The sequence below is a fragment of the Ctenopharyngodon idella genome, chromosome 9, assembly GCF_019924925.1.
Source record: "Ctenopharyngodon idella isolate HZGC_01 chromosome 9, HZGC01, whole genome shotgun sequence".
Taxonomy (NCBI): domain Eukaryota; kingdom Metazoa; phylum Chordata; class Actinopteri; order Cypriniformes; family Xenocyprididae; genus Ctenopharyngodon; species Ctenopharyngodon idella.
Genome location: NC_067228.1, coordinates 13,661,985 through 13,684,044, shown reverse-complemented (window position 1 = coordinate 13,684,044; position 22,060 = coordinate 13,661,985). Strand labels below are relative to the sequence as shown.

General features: G+C 37.0%; 1 protein-coding gene across 2 annotated transcripts in view; it reads left to right on the top strand.

The window, feature by feature from the left end:
- Positions 1–22,060, top strand: part of arhgap15 (Rho GTPase activating protein 15) — a 90,090-nt gene that overhangs the window by 21,621 nt on the left and 46,409 nt on the right. For both annotated transcript variants that reach the window (XM_051906494.1, XM_051906496.1), the window contains exon 4: positions 8,908–9,028. The gene's annotated coding sequence lies outside the window, so the exon portion shown is untranslated. The remainder of the gene's footprint in view (positions 1–8,907; positions 9,029–22,060) is intronic.

The following is a 22,060-nucleotide window of genomic DNA, read 5'->3' as shown; positions in this document are numbered from 1 at the left end:
CATCTCAAATCTTTAAGGGTACTAAATAATGTCTTTTATTTAGTATTCACTCATAAATATGCCAAAAAATCTATAGTAGTCACTGGTATGTCCCTATATAAAGAGGTATATAGTAAGCGTGTGTGGGAAGTGAGCCGTGAGTTTTTCCGTGGTGTTTTCTCAGCTCCAATCATTACCACTGCGGAAATGCTAATGGCTGTTTGAATAAGAGCAGGTTCGAGGGGGCACTGGGGGCTCAAGGCTTTGTTTGACTTGCTGATCCTGTCTGCCCGGCGGCTCTCAGACGCTGTTGTTTTTAAATTACGTAGGGGATATTGCTGGCCAGGCAAAGATATACAAGTGGAAGCCCAATGCTTTTAAAAACCACGGGAAAAATGCTGAACGTTACAAATTATAAACCCTTGTCTTCAGCTCGCCTCTCGCCACAAATGATTTATGTTTGAAATAATATTGCTACAAATCACTTCTGCGAGGCCTCCGATGGGCCAGCCTGTTTTTGGACTTAGGAGTAATGAGGGATTAGACAAAGTCTCGGGTCCTGTTACGCTATAGAAACCTTACATGTGGAGACAAACACTTCAGTGAGAAGTTATACTTTCTATAAGCCTGTACATATGATGTAAAGATATTCATAATGCCTTATCATATACATCGCAATCCCACAATTTAATTACTTTATAAACTTATAAAACCTGTAAACACATGATATCACTGTTGTTGATCATGTGTTTTAAAGGGTTAGTTCACCCAAAAATGAAAATAATGTCATTTATTTCTCACCCTTATGGCGTTCCACACCCGTAAGACCTTCGTTAATCTTCGGAACACAAATTAAGATATTTTTGTTGAAATCTGATGGCTCAGTGAGGCCTCTATAGCCAGCAATGACATTTCCTCTCTCAAGATCCATTAATGTACTAAAAACATATTTAAATCAGTTCATATATGCGTACAGTGGTTCAATATTAATATTATAAAGCGACGAGAATATTTTTGGTGTGCCAAAAAAAACAAAATAACGACTTATATAGTGATGGCTTATTTCAAAACACTGCGTCAGGAAGCTTCGGAGTGTTATGAATCAGCGTGTCGAATCAGCGGTTCGAAGCGCCACAGTCACGTGATTTCAGCAGTTTGGCGGTTTGACACACGCGATCCGAATCATGATTCGATACGCTGATTCATAACGCTCCAAAGCTTCCTGAATTAGCGTTTTGAAATCGGCCATCACTATATAAGTCGTTATTTTGTTTTTTTTTGGCGCACCAAAAATATTCTCGTCGCTTTATAATATTAATATTGAACCACTGTACTCACATGAACTGATTTAAATATGTTTTTAGTACATTAATGGATCTTGAGAGAGGAAATGTCATTGCTGGCTATGAAGGCCTCACTGAGCCATCGGATTTCATCCAAAATATCTTAATTTATGTTCCGAAGATGAACGAAGGTCTTACGGGTGTGGAACGGCATGAGGGTGAGTAATAAATGACATTATTTTCATTTTTGGGTGAACTAACCTTTAATGTTGTTTGAATTTGTTGTTGATCCGGTGTTTTAATACTTTAACATTGTTTTAAAAATTGTAAATATGCATATAACTATGACCATGATTAAAACTGATTATATGGTGTATTAAATGGCATTAATGTGTGGCAATGCTTTAAAGGGATAGTTTAAAGTAAAATAAAATAAAGTGACTTTTATTGTATAGACAAAAAAAAAAAAAAAAAAGTTGAAATATGCATCAAAATATCTTTGTTTGTTTTTTTTGTGTGTGTGTGTTTCGCAGAAGAAAGAAAGAATGAAATAGTTCCAAATTTGGAATGACGTGAGGGTGAACAAATTACAGATTTTTTTTTACTTTTGGGTGAACTAACCCTTTTAGTATAGCTTTGTAATGTATTATATACAGAAAGTGCTACCAAAAGGAATTTTGCCCTCCTGCTTTCTCACAGATTATTATGACCATAAACTTTAATATCTTCTGAAAGGGCGCACAGTATTTCATTAGAGTGGAATGTCCAGCTACTCAATGGAAGAGCGCTCTCACTAACATGATAAAGGATGTGTTTTGGACAAACCGACTCAGCCGAGCAGAACCACATACATCCCTAATTATCTCTCACCGCACCATTACATCCAGGAATCTAAACAATAGAGGTGAAATATGCATCATCCGATGACATGTATGAGCTCTATAGCCCATATAGCCATAGCCTATATGGGAACATAAATAGTTACTTACTCAGCTGTATTGAGTTTTCATACAAATAATGACACAGCTGAGTTGATTAAATCTAAAGCAGTAGCTACTGAAGACCATAGTTAAACTTACCATGTAATACAGATGAGTTTTAGCTAGTAATTATAATGTAATTTGTTAGATAACTATTAGGCTAACAATCTGAGAACTTAAGAAAGGTTGATAAGAACCAATATTCATGCCTCTCTGTATAACTCTCTGCTTTATTTTTGCCTGAACAGTGAAAAATATTCCATTACCATCTAAAAGTCACAAAAGTGCTGTAACACAGCACTGCAAAGAGCTTTAACAGGGATGTAAAATGTGTTTGTGTGTGTGTGTGTTCACAACCCAGTCCCCAAACTAGTGCAAATGGACACTCACACTTTTACTGCAGAGATTTATTGCCCTCTCCTTAATTCTCTTTCTCTGGGTGGGTTGGGAAACATCTGGAGGGTACAATGGCTTCAACAAACACCACCAATCTTTAACCCACAAACACACATGCACTAATTACAGTGAGTGACATCACCAGTGCTGTTGTCAGTTCTTGTTAATGGAGCAGTTGTGTATGTCATGCTTTATAACATCGTCAAAATGGAGCAAGCATGTCAGCAGCAGATGCCCAGCTCAAGACATCAGGGATTAACAGCGCGCTGGATTTGAAGTAGTATGATTTTATTTTTTCTACACACATTACTGTACTAGAGAATTGTGATCCTATTTTAATACAATGTTTTATTTGGTCAAATTCCTGAAACTTTGTGTTTATTTCCAGTTTTGGCATTTATTTGGCATACATTTATGGACCTATTTTAACGATCTAAGTGCATGGTCTAAAGCGCACGGCGCAAGTGCACTTAGGGCGTGTCCGAATACATTTTTGCGAGTTTAAGGACGGGAAAAATGGTCGGCGTGCCTGGCGCATGGTCTACAAGGGTTGTCCCTATTCTCTTAATGAGTAATGGGTGTGTTTTGGCCGTAACGTGCAATAAACCAATGAGAATCTCATCTCCCATTCCCTTTAAAAGTCGGTTGCGCTCGCGCCATGGGGGATTCGCTATTTACGTGGCGGAATTTGCAAGCATAAAAACTGAACGCTTTTCTTTTACATTGTAATCCTTTTATTTATAATATTTGGCATGTTTGTGTGCTGCTGTGCTTCCCTGCGTGTGTAACAAGCATAGTGTACCCGCATATAGGCACATATTACTAACACACTCTTTAAATAACAAAACAAATATTGCACCATTGACTTTAGACCAGGTTTCAGTCGGTCAATGACGCAGTCTATTTCAGTTGCCTCAAAATAGTAATGCGCCAACAATGCGCCTGAACACACCTCGTTTTCAGACCAGGCCATGGGCGCACAAATGGGCGCAAATGCATTTGCTATATAAACAACGTGGCGCAGGACGTGAAGATGATAACTGCGTCGGGCTGAAACTAGCAAAAACACTTGCGCCGCGCCTGGCGCCACATTGCGCTAAGTATATGATAGGACCCTTAAGGTTTCTCACCAAAGGTTACATAAGGGTTTCTCATTATCAAGAATACAATAGTAATTAGTGTTTTTAAATAATTGATGTCTTTATTTTTATCTGATACAATAGGGGAAGTTCACTAAAAATGATTTGCATTTATTTGCATGTACTGTCTGTATTGTTTTAGTGCCTGATTCACTAACTGAATTATACAAATTAGGTAATGCCTAACACACTCGCAAAATCTGTTTTGGTGCGTAGTTGATGCTTAGTGATAGGAACACATTTTTTTTTTTTTGCACTGAAACACTATATGCACAAAAGTGGCACAACTGTTAAATGGCTTTTTTTGTCAGTTTGTTACAGCATAACTTCAGATAATTGAAAGTTGTGATCTACACTCTCACAAATCTGTATTTCTGTTCCTCTCCCTCATTTCTTCTCCAGTCACGTTGACTCTATAAGTGAGATGGATGGTTATGATTATTCACAGACAGCACAGGAAGAACAGAGCTCTCCATTGGTGTGCCGACTGCCAGTGGCTATCCTAAACAGATCTAAATTTTAGAACTGTGGTTTCATTCTGTTCAGACATTGGCCTGGGAGAAAAAGTGAAAAAGACGAAGAGAGAGCAAGATCAGGGTTTGATTGCTGAGAGGTAACATCCACAGGTTAAGCTCCGGCCCTGTAACATAACAGACCAAACCTAATCATGGCGTGATCATCTGTTTTTAAAAGCACAACAGCACCGTTACAGATTTCAATCAGCACTTGGGGACACCAGCAACACAAAACAGCCTTTTTGATTAAGACTGATTCAACAGATTGAGGAAATATGAGGGTTTGGAGTCGTTCTGTTTAAATGAGATTCTCAGCAGAAAATCCTGTTTCATACTAATTTGGAGAACAGTTCCAAAAGTCGTATCGCCACTTCCATCTTTCTCTCTCTCTCTCTCTCTCTCTCTCTCTCTCTCTCTCTCTCTCTCTCTCTCTCCTCTCTCCCTCTCTCACTAGCTCTGAACTGAACTGAACTGTTTTTGCTGTCTTCTATATACTTGCATATACCAAGATTCTAAGCATTCTAACTGAAATAGAACCTCAAAAACAGGCCTATATTTAATCAGGGTTTTTATGTACCGATTCTAAGGTAAATTTGAGGAATTCTGCAAAATGTAGTTAATCATTGTTAAAATAAACTGTGAGTGCTCTTAATGTTAGATGAAAGCATAATCTGATTATCCAAAATATTGAATAATGAAGCACACAAGACTCGGGCTTTCTGTGTATTTCTGAAGGCGCAGATTCAGTGTGGTCCTACTCATAAATTATATATAATATATTATATAATATGCACACACACACAAACACACACACAAATGCACATATATACACTGTCAGAAAAAAAGGTATGGTGCTTGTCACTGGGGCAGTACCCTAAGGTACAAAAGTGAAAAGGTACATCTTTGTACCTTACTTACCCCTAAATGGTGCATATTAGTACCTTAAAGGTACATATTAGTACTTTAAAAGTGCATATTAGTACCTTAAAGGTACATATTAGTACATTTTTACCTTTGTACTGCCCCAGTGACAAGCACCGTACCTTTTTTTCTGACAGTGTATCTTATGAGTCTGCACCCCTCAGAAATTTGTATTTGTAGATATTTATATTTGTAATCAACACTTTTTTCAACTCTGCAATAAATTATTTTACTTGTTGCTGTGGGATTGCCTTTTCTTTGAGAGATGTGATGCTGCCTTGGTCAAAGTTATCTTGGAAGGCAGCATAATTTTATTGCCAACATTTTTGAACAGCCTTTGTGTTGGGAGAACATCTGCGATGTCTTAAACATCTTGTTTTATATCTTGCCAACTAGGTAGGCAGCTCACAAAATTTTAGAACCAAACTTATGTCTTCCTCCTCTTCTCTCTCTTTGTGCCTGTTCAAACACACGCACACACTACTGAACATCCACGTTAACCTTTGACCTCTGAGGTCATCTGATAGAGTTCAGCTTGATCCTCTAATTGTGACACTTGGCATACTCTCTCATGCCTGATCACACTCTTTCTGTCTCAGTCTCTTCCTTTCTCACAAACAAGCACAAACACACACGCTGAGCTCACTGACCTTTTCTGACATACGGTTCCCTATGGGTTCAGTTTATCCTCTAATCTTCGGTTTAGAAAAATCGGATGTGTAATATGGTATAACAGGTCATAGTTAATGGACTGTGTGGATAACATGAACGACCCCAGTGGGCTTCTCAGTTTGCAAAACTACCAGGGTCTTGCAAATTAATGCCAACGCGGTGATGTTGACGTGACATTAATCTTACCCAGTGACCTGAAATAACGTTCATGAAGATCGCTATTCAAACGTCCGGTCCTGCTGTCTACCACGTTTCACACACAAAAAGACACATGGTGTCCAGATTACCCTCAGACAAACACACAATGTTTGATAGGCACAAACAAGCGCTTTACGTTCACAGCATTCAATCATTTCTGTGCTTTATCTTTCTTGTTTTTCTTGCCAGATCATGTTTATTTGCCCGGCTGTGAGGTGAAAGCATGTCTGGTTCTCACTGTGCTGTTGTGTTTTCTTCAGGTCAGCCACATTTTACTGGCGAGAGCTTGAGCTGATGTCCACTCCGCCATGTCGCTTACTATTGTTCTAGTGGGAAAAAGTTAACAGATTTCATAATCTACCGGAATCATCCACTCTGAAACGGGTTACATGAGAACCGGCTGCTGTTTTGGTGCTCACAGTTTACGGTTTGGAGGTATTTGTTGGGTAAATGTTTTCTTTGGCCCAGCTATGAAACATGTTAAAAGACTGTCTGGATGTTTTACTTTGTAGCGATAGGCATCCTCAGCCTTGAGGTGTTAACAATGTCTCGTTGTGTGTGTAGGGAGATTGATTTCTATTAAAGCTTGTTGTGTTAACTGTTGTACGTGGCTGTTTAACACTAAGCCGTTAAGACATTAATGCATCTAAACAACAACAGATTTAGCCAACAGCGAATCCTGGAAGACATTATCCGCATGTTCTCCAAATCAGTGAACTTCCTTGCTGTCTGCTGCCTATATAGGGAGCGTTATAACAGTCATGGAGTTGTAACCTACTTGTTTCAGAGAACATTCAAAAGTATTGTTTGTTTTTTGTTTTTTTTTAAAGCTGCATGAATGCCTGAATGTTTTGTTAGTTTTTTTTTTTTTTTTTTTTAATGGACAGAAGAATAACCAGTCCTCATCAAACTGCAAGCACAATATGGTCAAAAATGCTTCTGACTGCCTCCAGATGTGGAGGAATCTCAGAATGTTGGACCTTTTTACATCTGCTTTTAGTGTTGTCTCGTTTTGAATGGATTGCCCAAATCAGTGGTGTAAACAGGACTTTAGAGTTCTGCTCTGAAGACCCTTTGTCCTAGAGGTTTGTTCTATAATGTGTGTGTGTGTGTGCTTGTGGTCCTGGTAAACCCTACGTTATTGGGACAAAATGTCCCCGCAAAGATGGCTTTATCCAAAATCCTTGTGGGGACATTTTTAGGTCCCCATGAGGAAAACCGCTTATAAATCATACCAAATGATGTTTTTTGAAAATGTAAAAATGCAGAAAGTTTTCTGTGATGGGTAGGTTTAGGGTTAGGGGACAGAATGTACAGTTTGTACAATATAAAAGCCATTGCACCTATGGAGAGTCCCCACAAAGATAGCGAAACTCTGTGTGTGTGTGTGTGTGTGTGTGGACACAGAAAAGCCAACTCACGCATTGCTGCCAGGTGACACACATCTATGTGTTTACGACATCTCCTCAGGAGGTCACAGAGATTAATGAACCTGAAATAACTCCTGTTAGCAGGTGAGAGAGAGGGAAAGGGTTTCCAGGTGTGAAATGGAGGAGGAAAAGAATAGAAGGACAGATGGAGAGATAGGAGAGCGCTTGTCATTGATTAAATGAATTAGTATAGAGCTGCGCTTTCACTCCATATTCTGTGTGTGGGAGTTTAATCTCTCTCATAAGTTAGCTAAGTATGACAAAAACATAATTTTAAATTAAATTTAAGACTATTTACACTACTGTTTAATAGTTTTTTGTTTTTTAATTAAAGAGTGCTCACTAAAGCTGAATTTTGTTTGATCAAAAATACAGTAAAAACAGTAATACTGTGAAATTTTATTACAACTTAAAATGTTTTCTATTTGAATATATTTTAAAATGCAGTTTATTCCTGTGATGGTAAAGCTGAATTTTCAGCATCATTACTCCAGTCTTCAGTGTCACATGACCCTTCAGAAATCAGTCTAATATGCTGATTTGGTGTTCACGAAAAACATTTCTTATTATCATCAATATTGAAAACAGTTGTGCTGCTTAATATTTTTTTGGATTTTTTTTTTTTTTTTTTTCCTTTTTAAAAATGTTTTTTATGACAGCTGTAAAGTAATAATATCAATGCTTTAATTCATATTAATATTACTGCTCATTTCTCCCCATGTTTTTTTTTTTTTTTTTTTTTTTTTTTTTTCAGTGCTGTTTTTAAAAAGTAAATTTCAATTCAGTCCAACAATTTTTAGCTTTACAATTTCTCTTGATTTCACAGCTATTCATGGGATACACATTAAGCTGGGATAGGAGAAAGTCTTTTAACATCCAAAAACTTGCTCACTTCAGCTTTAAATGTTCAATCATTCATCACAGACAGGTTATAGAAGAATTGGCCAAGCCAAATTGAGTTCCCACATGCATTTCTAACATTACAGTGCACAAGGAAATTACACTTTCAAATCCTCTCCTCTCGGTTCACTTTTCATTCTTTCTTCACCCTCTCTCCATCTCTAAAACCCATGACCTGGAGCAGAGCGCAGGGATGAAACAGACTCAAAACACTGGCTGGCTCTCTTGGTGTCAATTAAATACTTGTGTGCTGAAAGAAAGAGAGATAGAAAAACAGAATTGATTGACACTTTGGAGTTAATCCCCATATCAACGACTCCTGGAGAGACGGGATACACTTAGAGCACAGGGGATCACTGACGGGAAAGAGAGAGAGAGAGAGTGAAATGAGGGAAGGAAAGGAGAGTAGACGGGGGAAGGTATCAGAATACATTATGGACATATACAGGCTTAGACTCATCTATCCATCTTATTCCCTCCTTTTTTCTGTCCAGGCTCCAAGGGGGATGGACGCTGCTGTCCGTGCCTGAGGTGAAGGCCCCTCACTGGGCAGAGGATGCAGCAGCAGTGGGGTTGGAGGTCTGGTGCTGTTGCTGGTGTCCTGCTGAACAAAAGGTCTCTATGAGTGAAACACACAACAGCATTTTAATGAGCCACAGTCTGTTAATATTTTAACACTCAGTTAGGACTCTTCCAGACTCAGGGCAGCAGGGAGTGAAAAGGAAGGTGCTTGGAGAGATGGTTAAGTGCAATAAATTGAGCTCTGAACTGCATGAGATGAGTTTTTGAGGTTTAATCAAAGTAGATGTCCTAAAGGGTTCAATCTCTGAGACTAACTAATGTGTGTGTAGTGTCTCATTTGTATTTGTATATTGCTGGTTTCATTGTGGAATGCTCAGAAATAGAAAATACACACATCTACAAAATTAAATTCATCTAGAATTTGCGTGTGGAGGAAAGAAAATGAACTAGATTTAGGCTCAGAATAGGCTAGAATTACAAGTAAATAGAAAGCAAGAAGACAAGGAAGAATAAGAAGAAAGGTAAAATATTTGTTTATGTCTCTAAAGGGATTAGTTGAGGAAGCCATTTACCCATCAGCCCCTGCGTGGTAGAGCGAACGTCCACCGGTGTGGAACGCTGCTCTTGAGACACACCCACCAAAGAGGATCATGGGATACTTATTCAAAGCCATAACAATGATGAATGAAACAGTCAAATTTAAACAAAAGTTTTTTTTTGTTTTTTTTTTAGTGCTGTTTTGCATGGACTGGACAAAGGCTGTGTTTTTAAATTTGATATATTACCAGTTAAAAGTCTTTCTTTCTTTCTTTCCAATATAAATTAACAAAATAAATACCTAATATTCAATAAATAAAATTCTTATTATTATTGGCTTTTTTTATCTTGTTTAGGACAGTGGAGGCAGAAAATTGAGGGAAAGAAAGATGGGAAAGGTCGGGATATCAACCTTTTTCCACAGTGTTGCAAGTACCCAGTTTTCCCATGTAATTGGGCTACTTTTACTTTTACTGTTGCAGCTGGGGTTTTTTTTGTCTGCGGGTTGAAACGACCACCAACCCAGACCCCCCATGCGATTTTTACCTATAGGGACCCCACCCCGGTATGCGATTTGGCTAGTTTTTGCCGTGATTGGGCTAGTTTTGATTAGCAATTGGGCTTTTTTTATGCAGATCTGGCAACCCTGCTTTCCACAGCGCAGACTCATCCTTCAATTTAAATATATTTGAAAAAATTAGATTTAAAATTAAAATAAAGATCTTGAGCAACAATTTTTTGACTGGTACAGCACATCATAAAATGTAAACTTGTTGCATAAATGGCTCGTCGCTGCTCCAGACTTTCTCTTGATTGACAACACACCAGCATTAGCGGTGAAGCTCTTTCAGGAGTGAAATATTTTATCTTGGTCCTGTCTGTAATCCATCCCTCTGGTTTTTGTTGTCTTCAGGTTAAAGTTGAGACACCTCTTTTGTCCTCACATGTCACAACACTGTTAACCAACAGCTGCTGCAGAAAGGTCTTATGGGAATGCCTTCCTTATACCTGTGCTAAAAGCTTTTCCTTCAGGTGTGTGTGCGTTAACCTTTGACAGCACTGGGGTTCAGATGCGTTAACACTGCCTCTCTCACTGTGTTTGAAAATAGTTAAAGTGAAGGAGAAGAAAGGAAAGAAAGGAAGAAAGAAAAAACAGAGGAAATCAAGGGGACAGACCCTTGGGCAGATGCTTTTTTCCCTCGTTCAAAGGAGCCGCCGGATCAGCCGGAGACTTCAAGTGAAACCTGATAATGTTAGTGGTCAGAGAAACATTTACAGGTGGCATACACATTACTCTCTGTTGCCTGTCCTCTCTCCTTTTCCCCCCTTTCTCCTTCTCCGAGACAGAAAATCTCAAACACCTTTTCTTTCCCTTGGGAAGACTTTGTTCTGAAGTGCTCTGGGATCATTGTTGTGGCTCTCCTTCAAGCGTGTTTCATTTTTAAACAGTTTCCTCTCTGTGATGCTCTCAGATATGCTTGTCTCTCTGAGAAGGCCGATAAACAGACAAACTATTTAACCGGCGAAAGACAAGAGATTTTTAGTGTGATCGCAAGTCAAAGCCATATGTTCTCCTCTCTCTTTCTCTCCCCCTCGCTAATGAGTGTATTTCTCAGCTCCTCTGCGGATTAGGCGTGCAAAGAAAGAGTGAAGGAAAGAAAAGATCCAATTGAGAGACGGCGAGGTCCGCCGAGCTCAATGGGAGAGAAAAGCGGGTGAGAAAAAGGGGGCGAGAGGTAGAATGGCATGATCTGCAGGGGGCAGACCCTCACTCCAGGACCTTCCTCTCTTTCTGTCGTCTCTTTTTCCCCCTGTCTTCCTCCGCTATGCCTTTGGGATTCAAATGCCGTCTCATTAGTTTTTATTGGATTGAAATGTTTCGCGAGGTCCGCGTTCACGTAGGGTTTGGTGGTGGGATTCGAGAGGCTAAGAGTGCACCAAATAAGTTGTATCCTTTTGCCTTTCTTTCGCTCGGCTTTTCACAAGCTCATTCCCATCCCTCCTTCTGCGCCTGCTAATTGTGCTGTCGTCTTCACGCTTCAATTTGCGGTGAAACCGCTTAGAAGTTAAAATAAAGGAGCCGTTTTCTTTCTCTACACACTTCAGTCCTCTGTTTGTGCTTTTTTGAGTGCAAATTGATGTGTTTGACTCTCACAAGAGACGAAAGGAATGGGGACACGTTTTAAATATTTATTCATGTCCAGCTTATGAAGACAGTACAAAATACGGTGCTATATGGAATTACATATGCAAAGTCAATTATTTTACTCACCAAAAACAGAACAGCATTCTCCAAACATCAAGTGCCAATAAGTTTGAGATTAAAAATTAAGTTGGATATTTGCTAAAAAAAAAACTGTAGATTGAGCATCTTTACTAAATTTGAAATGGACAAAAATATTACATCCATGTAGTTTTTATTATTTTTAGCCAGTAGATATTCACAAACCTTTATTTTTTTTTTTTACGTAATAATGTCCTTCTCTTAAGGTTCTTTGCTTACAGGGTCTCAGTCTCCTGCTATTGTGTTGTTTCCTGTGCTGGCTCCTGTTATCAGTGGAGATCTGCCTCTGTAGCTTTCTACAGCCTGGGACAAAAACACAAAGAGCCGCTACACACACACACCTACACACTTTCCCAGGCTTACCCCGGTTCAAAGTAAATTATGCATATGAGCATTTGTCTGTGACATCTTATTGTTTCCAAATCTGATTTTCTTACATGGGTGTTTCAGCTATGGCCCCATGGGCCTTTAGGAAATAAACTCTCTTAAAACACTTTTCACACTCTCACTATTTAATTAATAACAGTGTCCAACTGTTAGAACTTTTTTCTGAAACATTTCCACATCGTCAATTCAACCACATCTTAAATGACGTATTGTGTTTACTAACATTATGGATATGAGGGAAATGACTATGATGGAAATTTGTTTCCTTTTCAATTATTCAAAGGTGGCAATTCATACTTTCATGATGGATTTTCATATTATAGGATAATGATAAACTAATAAAATGTGTATATATTGTATATATAATAGAATAATAGCAAATGTTGAAGGCATGATAAAAAAAAAAAAATGGTTTTACACACACACACACACACACACACACACGTCTGGTTCACTATCCTTGTAGGGACTCTCCATAGACGTAATTGTTTTTATACTGTACAAACTGTATGTTCTATCCCCCTACATTAACCCTACCCTTAAACCTACCCATCACAGAAAACTTTTGGCATTTTTACATTTTCAAAAAAAACATAATTTAGTATGTTTATTAATCCATTTCCCCCATGGGGACTGCTGACTGGTCCCCAATGTAGGTGATCTCAGGTTTTACTATGCTTGTGGGGACATTTTGTCCCAACAATATAATAAACCTGTACACACACACATTCTTGAATATGTGGTTTACCGGCACTATTCATAGGCGTAATGATTTTTATACTGTACAAACCATATATTCTATTCCCCTACATTAACCCTATCCTTAAACCTACCCATCACAGAAAACCTTTGGCATTTTTGGAATTAAAAAAAAAAAACAAAACAAAAAAAAAAAAAAACACACACAGTTTAGTATGTTTTTTTTTTTAAGCCATTTGGTTTACGAGGACACAGGATACATTGTAATAGCCACGTCATTACATTGTAATACCCATGTCATTATACACATTTGTGTCCTCATAAACCACATATATCTGTACACACACACACACACACACACACACACACACACATTAAAAAAAAAAAAAAACTGCTAAGATATAAGAAGAAACCCCCATTTGATGGAATACTAATACAGAATGTATTGTACATACTATATTGATCTCTGTAATGTCTTTCCATTATAAATGTCCATATGTGAGCTCCGTGTGGGCACGGGCAAGATATGGACAAAGGCCTTTTTCTTACAAAGATAACAAACACACACACGCATACACACAAAGATAACACCCCTCCCCTGCCAAACTGCCCCTTGACCTCCCCTCTCACTCCCAAATTTACCCTCATTGTCACTAATCCCATCCCAAGATGTTATCAGCTGTGTGTGTGCATGTGTGTGTGTGCACGTTATCTGCTGCATTGGTTATCTTAGAATAGGTCAAAACAGCAGAGTGCTGCTACCGGTAACTTTCACCTCAGGTTAAACTCAAGCGTGCTCGCAAGCGCACAGACACGCGCATTTAACACCCCAGGCAAAGTGTTCAGATTCTTTCCGAAAATTACGCCTGATCTCTGCGGCATTCATCAGACCACCATTATAACGTTACCTCGCACTCGTTCTCTGGGATTAAACCCTGAGAACTGATTACTCTTTTTTTGTTCTGTCGTCCACCCACCCTTGTTTTCTTTTCTTTCTTTCTCTGGCTAATAAGGATGACATGACCTAATCTAGGATCAGCGCTCTTACTGCACAGTTTTCTTGACCCCCTCTCTTCTTTTAGTCTTTCGCCTCATTTTTTTTTCCTTCCCCCAACATCCTCTTAATCAGCTCACTTTCCCTTGTTCTCTCTCTCTTTCTTCTACTCACCCATCCACTTTTCTATATAGTTTGTCTCTTTCAATTCCCTCACTATTCAAACAATATAATTGGTCATATGCTAGGCTAACATGTGAATTAGCTAATTGGCCTTTGCCGTTCTGTCTTGTATGTTCGTTCATCCGTTCTTTTCTCGTTCTTTGTTACATCTCAGTCACCCTGTGTGAGAAACGGAGTGCTTGCTGAAAGCACGTTAACTCTGTTTTGTTTCTGTGTAATAAATTAGCGTATGTCTAGGAGCGACGGTATATCCTGACTCTTGTTATTCAGCTCTCATTTTGTTATTTTTCTCTTGTGTAGCGTGTGATTGAAAGCGCTAGCTTTCCTCTCTCTCATGTGAACGAGGGATGACAGAAAGCTACATGAACCTTGCTGGTGGGAGGAAGGAAAATTAGAAAAATACGGTGGATAAATGCACAAAGCAGGTGTTGAACGAAAACGCTACGTGTTTGATTTGGCTTATGAATATGCGGTTATACTGCCTCAGCATCTTACATCTATATCAAATAGTAGCTGTATAGTTCAAATCATACACAAATATGAGTTAGTCAATGTGTGTGTGAGATTAAACAATAAAACAAATGTGGTGACATTGCATTGGATCATAATTATAAAAGAAAATGTTTCACTTTACTTTGATGATCCATTTAAGACATTCTGTTGACTATAACGTTGCACCTACACGTCTACTAACTCTCATTAGAGTGTTAGTAGAGTATTAGTAGACTGGTAGGGTTATGGTTAGAATAAGTTGACTTGCAAAGTTACTTATAGTCAGTGAAATGTCTGTTGGGGGAGCATTGAAATAAAGAGTTAGCAGATATTAAGCAGACAGTCTACTAATACTCAAATGAGAGTTAGTTGACATGCAGTTGCAAAGTTACTTATAGTCAACAAAATGTTCAAAAGGGACCATCAAAATAAAGTGTAACCAAAGAAAATATAGAAACAATTGCCGGCTCTTTTTTTCTTCTTCATCTTGATTTGTGTTTTTGGCGCTCTTCTTGACATTGAAACATATTTATGTGAATTCTGAATATGTCAAACTCATAAAACATTCATTGTTTATGTCTACATTTGTTTTAAAGTGTAAACTTTACACAAAGAAACAATTCCTGAGATCTTCTGACAAAAGAGAGATTTCTTAATCTTCAGCTCGCATGTTCTGATAGAGCGATATCAGATCAAATGCACATGCAACAGTTGGACTGTATTGTGCTTGTTGTAAATATTTGCAAGGTCGTGACACGAGTATGAGAGAATGTGCAGTTTAATAGTGAAATCAGATTAGGCATAGATCACAATTCACACACACACACAGTTTTCCTGAGGGCTGATGTAGGAGCAGGTAGACTGATATACTTCACTTTGTTGTCATGAAACACAACCCTTCCCCCAGGCCACACAGATAAAGAACCGCACACACAAGCGTTGTTTTAAGATCACCAGATATATTTGTGCTCTAAAACAATTATAGGAAATACAATCATTTAGTCATTACCAAACATTATTTAATGTAACTATTAGTTGATACGCTTTTAAATAGCCTTTTCTACTTAAATTAAAATTTAAACTGCTTTATATTTTACACTCACTATATATCTTGCAATTGCAATGTTTCTCATAATTGTGACCTAATACACTACAGTTCAAAAGTTTTGGGTTTTGGGTCAGTAATATATATATTTGTTTTTGAAAGAAGTCTCTTACCAAGGCTGTATTTATTTGATCAAAAATACAGTAAGAAAAGTAATATTGTGAAATATTGTTACATTTTAAACGATGGCAAAGCTGAATATAGCATTCAGTATAGTCAGATATCATTCTAATATACTGATTTGGTGCTCAAGATATATTTGGTGCTCACAACATTAATACTGCTTAATATTTTTCTGGAAACTGTGATACACTTTTTTCTTTCCTCAATATAAAGTTCAAAAGAACAGCATTTATTTAAAATAGAAACATTTTGTAATTATGTAAATGTCTTTACTGTCACTTGGGATCAATTTAATATAAATTTCTTAAGAAAAACCCTTAAGGAAAATTAAAAGAAAGAAAAACCTTGCTGACCCCAAATTATATTTCAGTGTGTGATTTCATGTCTTGCAATTTGAGACTTTATTTCTCATAGTCTTTATTTCCCAAGTATCTATAATTGCCTGTATTTTTCAGAATTGAAAATGGTGCAACATATGATGTATACATTTTAAATTAAAAACATTGCTGTTCACAGTTCACTGTATTAAAAAAAAAAAAAAAAAAAAAAAAATCCCAACTACTTCAACTTTAAAACTGTAGTTCAGTTGCTGCCTTACATTTTTAAGTATAGCCTAATCAAATTGGCTTGAATTAATTTAAACTCACTTTTAAAAAAAAAAAAATGAGTTGAATTTTGTATGTCTTAAATTATTAAAAACATGTTTTTCCTTTTTTTTTTTTTTTTTTTTTTAACCAAAATACGTTTTCTTCTTGATTTTGTGTCTTTGGCACTCTTCTTGATGCATACACATTCTTGTAACACATATTTATGTGAATTCTGAATGTCAAACTCATCAAACATTTATTGTTTATGTCTATATTTGTTATGTCTATATTTGTTTCAAAGTAAACGTTACACACAGAAAAACAATTCCTGAGATCTTTTGACAAAAGAGAGATTTCTTAATCTTCAGCTCGCATGTTCTGATAGAGCGATATCAGATCAAATGCACATGCAACAGTTGGACTGTATTGTGCTTGATGTAAATATTTGCAAGGTTGTGACACAAGTATGAGAGATATTTGTTTATTCATTTTATTGTGAAATCAGAATAGGCATAGATCACAATTGTGACTTATTGATTTTTTTTTTTTTATACAGTGAGCTGCTTGAAGATGTTCAATAGGCCTATATAATTTAATATTATGTTCAATAGGCCTATATGATTCAATATAATGTTTAATTGATTCATATCATTCTCTAACCAGATGATTATTTCAGGCACACACTCGGATTGCAGATGGAGAATGACACACTGAATTTCACACATACAGGCGGTGCTTGAAGTAGTTCTGGCATATGCATTTTTAGCAGAGTATTCATTGATTGAAGCAGCCCCAGGCTGTATTTGTTATTTGTATTAGTTTAATGTTGGTTTAGTAAAATGTCCATTGATGTTACTGAAATATGTGACTCCAGGTGGTGCTATACAGTCATTTCACATTTATAAAAAAAAAAAAAAAAAAAAAAAAAAAGAAGAAGAAAAAAAGATAATTGTCTTCAGTAATGTCTCTGGAAATGTTATAGGGCAGGTGAATGTGTCATATAGAGTTCATGCTTTAGTGTAGCAAACATTAAGTTAACTTTGACATGGGTTGTCAAATAATGTACAATATGGTTTCAATTGAGATATTTAGATATACTGATGTGTCTGCGGTTCCCTTAGGGTTGCTTGATGGGTCTAAATGAACTGTGGGCTGTGTGGATGTTCTTTTATGTTGAACGGTTCGTCTCATTCCGGTCATTCCTGTGATTAGCAATGCTAGCCAGGAGCCGTGTCGCTACAATGCGTTTCTCACGCGCAGACAAGCGGCCTATTGCTCTGTGCCTCTATTCCTTCTCTCCTTTTCTTTCACACCCTCCTTCGCTTGGCAGGAGGGTCAGAAAAAGGAGATTCACACTTTCATTCTCTCGTTCTTTTCCTTTCCTCCCCCTCGTTCCTGAGCATTTCTGCCGGTGGGACAACATTCCAGGGCTTTGTTTAGGGTCAAGACGGGCTCAGAGATGTTTAATGATGGGGTTAGCCGGACAACATTTCTCCTTTCTTTTATGAGAGACGGGAGAGGGAATCTGAAGTGTGCAATCATGTGTTGTAACTTAAGGACACAGTTTCTGAACGGGAATTGGATTATACACACACACACACACTACTAGCATATATCAGCAGACTTTAACTGAGGTATCGGTGAAAAAGGCAAATATAGTCACACACACTCTATTGCCGGAGGGATGCAGGTGTGAAAAGCAATAAAGCACTGTAAAAAACAGGAAGGTCTGGGTAGTTTGAGGAATGCCTCGGGTTCAGAACTTTGACAGAATTTTGTCATAGTTCTCACCTTATTTGTAATAAATATGCATCTTTTAGACCCAAACAAAATTCACCAGAAACACTTAAATGTATAAGACGTTTCCAAATAACACTGGTTAAGTCAACAAATCTGTTGACTTTCACATGATACATACGGATACCAGAAGCGCCACATTTCAGCATTTAAAGCCTCTAAAATGCTCTTTACTTGCATTGTAAGTGTGTGACAGTGTCACAAATGCTGTTGATAGAACTTAACTTGTATTGAAACTAGGAATATTCCTTTTAAAGGAATAGTTCACCTAAAAATGAGTCAGTGACATTTGGACAAGTTAACCATTCAAGTAGCCCCTAGTGGCTCCTCTGCGGCTAAAGCTGTACATCTTCCTGGGCACCTTGACTGATTGTTTTGCAGGTTTTTACTATAGTAACTGAACAAAATATTTATTATCATTATCATTATAATTTTTTAGTTACTTTATTATAATTATTTTAATATTATTTATTTCTTTACCTCTTTTTTTTTTTTTTTTTTTTTTTGCTTGTGTGGTCCAAGACAGTGTTGTTTGTCTGTTCTGTTTATTTTTGAAGAACCCTTTAAAGTATTAAAAAAAAAAAAAAAAAAAGTCATTGACAAGATTTTATTTAATAATAAAATGTATTTATTTATTTATTTATTTAATAAATAAATCAATACTTTTTTAAAGTTGATCAAAAGGGGCAGTAAATACATTTATAATGTTACAAAAGATTTATATTTAAGACAAAATGCTGTTCTTTTGATCTTTATATTCATCAAAGATGAAAATTTCCATAAAAATATTAAGCAGCACAACTATTTTCAACATTGATAATAGTAAGAAATGTTTCTTGAGCACCAAATCAGCATATTAGAATAATTTCTGAAGGATCATGTGACACTGAAGACTGAGTAATGGTTGATGAAAATTCAACTAATTCACAGGAATAAGTTACATAACAAATACAAATAACAAATAAAGTACAAAACAGTCATATTATATTGTAATAATATTTTTCAATATTACTGTTCTTACTGATCTGAGCATGGGAGACTTCTTTCAAAAACATTAAAAAATCTTACCGACCCCAAACTTTTGAATGGTGGTTAACATTCAGCTAAACATCATCTTAGGTATTCTATCAGTTGGAGAGAATATTCATTTTGGGCTGAACTGTAGCAATTACCAGTATACATCACACACACAGTTATTATACAAGAAAAGTGACATTAGCAACCAACAACATCATCACTTCATGCCTGCATCTGCTCAGTTCCTGTTTTGTGCATTACAGCATTAGTTGGTTCTCATGGCTGACCTTCTTGAGTAAGGCTCAAATGCACGCACACCAGACTTGGCTTGACCTTAAAGTGAAGAGAGTCATTCTCTCCAGGTATTTAGATGCACAATAATAGATTACACACTTAAATACACCTCTCATAGCTTTGCAATTTGTGATAAGGCAGAGAATGTCCTTTAATCTGCAAAAAGTCCATTGAGTGAGTGAGAAAATGCCTGTGTTTTTTTTCTCTCTGCAGTAACTCAAAAGCACGCAGAGTTGCACACAATATCTAACTTCCTGTTGCTGTGGCATTAATGCAGGAGCCCAACGGTGCACCAGCAGGGCCCACAATAACAATCAGGCATGCGAGAGACAGCTCTTCTCAGTTCACATACCACCTGTGTGTGTGTGTGTGACCCTAAAAGCTCTCCACAGAGTCATTATAGGCGCAAAAGATTTCTGTGTTTGCCCACTGTACTCGTAACACATGATAGTGTATCAGCAACCAGTGCTTGACATTCTCCCAGGTCGTTCATTGCAGATCTACAGCATTGTTTTCTTCTCTTGCTTCAAATGGTCAGATAATGATAACGAATGGAGATGTGCTGAGACGAGAATGTGAGTAAGTAGATCAATGGACGGTTGCGACCCTCAAATATGGATGAGACGAGACTCAAAGAGAAATATTTAACATAATCAATAAGCACAGAGTTAATGTTATCTGTATGAACGCTTCTTTGCTGACCTGATTTTGTCGACTGGACCGAACTGAGGAAAAAATATAGATTGTCTGTGCCTTTAAAGTATTGATTTTTAAGATCAAGGCTTTTACATTTAAAAGCGAGAGGTGTTTATCAGATATTTAGGAGCATTTTTTATTAATCTATTTGATGTGTAAAGTGCAATGTCTGATAAATTAGTCTGCAAGATATTGGCCATCACATATCTCACATGTGATCTCAGTAACATCTGCATTGTTTTAAAGTCCTAACACACTTTGTCCAGCTTGTACTTTACTCTATTTTTCACACACACATCCTTGCAGTAGGCTACAAAAAAACTGCCCATAAAATTTAATTCTTTACTATCACTTCTGAGACCTCTTGTACTGGCCCTAAATTATTGTTTAAGGCCGACTTAATAACTCAAATCTACAGGGAAGATTTTTAATGGTGTACTTTGCTGGTCAGCATGAACTTTTCTCCAGTTCACATTTGCTCATTGTGCAGATTTTAGTGAGACACAAATCTACTGGACGACTGACCACTGGTGGTTTATGGGATGCAGGTGGGATAATCAGGTTTAACACCTCCAAAAGCACACTCACACACACCTGGTCAGGTGCTGCCCTACCCTAACACACAGAAACCCTTTTGTAATAGCTGTCTATAGACCTAGTTGTAGTTGTTAAAGTTGTCTATAGACCCAGAGAGAGCAGTTGTCATGTATAGGTATAAAACAGCTGCACATTCTTTTCAACTACACAGTATCATTATTTCTGTGTTACAAATTCAAATGATCACAGAAGTACTGGGATAAAGTTTTATAGTTTGGATACGAACAATGATACAGTGATCAAAATAGAGTTAATCACCTTTTGAAAGTAACTTGAGGCTTCAAATAAAGATTGTATCAATTGCATTGTTACACCAGTAGCTGACAACAAGTAAAATGTATTTGTCATTGAATCGTTAATTCAAGAGATTCTGATCCATCTAGTAATTCAAGTGAAGTCACTGAATAATTCATTCAAACAGAATTTTAATAATAATAATAATAATAATAATTCAAATTAAATATTTTTAAATAGACTGTAACAATTAACATTTTGTCAGAACCTGTAGTAGTAAACTATGTTGTTGTCTATTCAGCATCATGGGAGAATCGGGATCTCTATTTTATTTATTTATTTTTTTAAAGGGGTGATATAAGCAGAATATACACACCTGTCGCTCCAAGAACCACATTCGGCATTCAAGGCAGCCCTGAGGTCAGAGATGTGGCCTGGCAGGTGTTGTTTAAGCTGTAATGCGTAGCATGCTGGTACTTATATGCAGGCACCTCAAGACCTGAGTGGAAGGGGGTCATTTCTCAATCCCACAACCCCATCTTCACTCTATTGTTTGCTGTCACCTCTTGGCTTGTCACTATCAATTCAAAATTGCATAGTAAAATATATATAAGTTGGGTCATTGGACAACTACAGTTTCCCAGCCTTTCTTTTCCATACAATGTTTCCTGAATGTGTCAGGAAAGTGGGGTTGTTTCCGGGCCACTCAGAGGGGTGTCTGCATGAAACTCTTCCATCGTTGCCTTTCCCATGTCCCTTTACTCACATACCAGTTCTCTTTTCTCATCTGTTACATAAAAAAAAACTTCAGCACGTTTTTTGACAGAACATAAAACTGATCTCTGTTTTAGGTTGATCCCCATTTTTTTAATCACTTATTTTTTGTTTATTTTTTTAAACTTATTTAATTTTATTTTAGTTAAAGCTAGGATAGGCAATGTTCAAAAAAGCATTTTGTTATACTGCTTGAAACACTCTTCACATCCTGAAGTGGTCTAAATATATTTACAGTGTGTGTGTATATATATATATATATATATATATATATATATATATATATATATATATATATATATTATATTATATTATATTAAATCAA